The sequence below is a fragment of the Austrofundulus limnaeus genome, unplaced genomic scaffold (assembly GCF_001266775.1).
Source record: "Austrofundulus limnaeus strain Quisiro unplaced genomic scaffold, Austrofundulus_limnaeus-1.0 Scaffold35, whole genome shotgun sequence".
Lineage (NCBI taxonomy): Eukaryota > Metazoa > Chordata > Actinopteri > Cyprinodontiformes > Rivulidae > Austrofundulus > Austrofundulus limnaeus.
Window position 1 is genome coordinate 598427 of NW_013952437.1, and position 1200 is coordinate 599626.

Consider the following 1200-nt stretch of genomic DNA (forward strand, 5'->3'; position numbering starts at 1 on the left):
CACACACACACACACACACACACACACACAAACACACAGATCAGTTCAGAATCACTGATCTACTGAACATGTGGTTTTGGAAGGGAGAAGGAACCTAGAACTGGAACATAGAGGTTGCATGGTGAAACTAAATAAACATACCACAGGGGTAACATAGTGACATAATCACATGTTCACATGATTATGTATAGGTACAGCATATTACCAACCTAGAACACTATATTAAGGGATTTTTGTATGTATTGTAATTGTTTATTATAACTAATCATATAGTAATTAAAATGTACCCTGCCTGAAAGCAGCGGTGACACTCAAATCTGACCCAGTCATAAAAAATATGTGTACATTTAAAATAAATAGGATATGTTCGAATTTCTTGTAAAAAAAAAAGTTCATATTTTTTTCTATTTATCAGATTTACACTACCAATAATACATAAACATCTTCCCATAAAGTCTCCACTTTGTTCCACAGCTTAAATATTTTAACTTCTTTAGAAGAAAGACTGACCATAAAAAACTGACTGCTGCTCTGGTCTCAAAGTGGGAAGGACTGGACAGATTTCTAACTATGAAAGAGGACACTTCATTACAGTCAGTTAGACATTCCTCACCTAGCTAGGAGGTAAAATCATCTCGACTCATCACATCAAAGCTGCGGTCTAAAAGCAGTGAATGAAGCTGCCAATAGACACTGGAAGAAGTTCTGATGGCCTTTCAGCAACAGTCTGCTCCAACTTCTGCTCCACTGAGTCACAGCTGTAGGACTGACCGTCTGCMACTGGAGGTTTCACTACTCATCCTTTCACGCTTGAAAGAGACCCCCCCCCCCACCTCCACCCCACATATCAACAACTCTGTACACAAAGTTAAAAAGTATTCAGCAGGTGAATCAGATTTTATTTTGGGGGTGTGGGGGGGGGGGGGTTCAAGACTTTTTGCTCGTTATCCAGGTGTTAAGCCCTCTTGTAAATAAATAATAGTAGTAGTAGCAGTAATTAGTAGTCGTATCATGGCTAGTCAGTGTTAATTTTTGTTTTGTGTGCACTATCTATAGTTTGTAAAGAAACTAGTGTGTGAACCTCTGTACGGATGCTGCTGTGACACCTGAATTTCCCCTCTGTGGGACAATAAAGGTCATTTCTATTCTATTCTATTCTATTCTATTCTATTCTATTCTATTCTATTCTATTCTATTCTA

General features: G+C 38.1%; 1 protein-coding gene across 3 annotated transcripts in view; it reads right to left on the reverse strand.

Annotated features, from left to right (window-relative positions):
- cacna1da (calcium channel, voltage-dependent, L type, alpha 1D subunit, a) overlaps positions 1–1200 on the reverse strand; it is a 55301-nt gene that overhangs the window by 31559 nt on the left and 22542 nt on the right. The window lies entirely within an intron of this gene.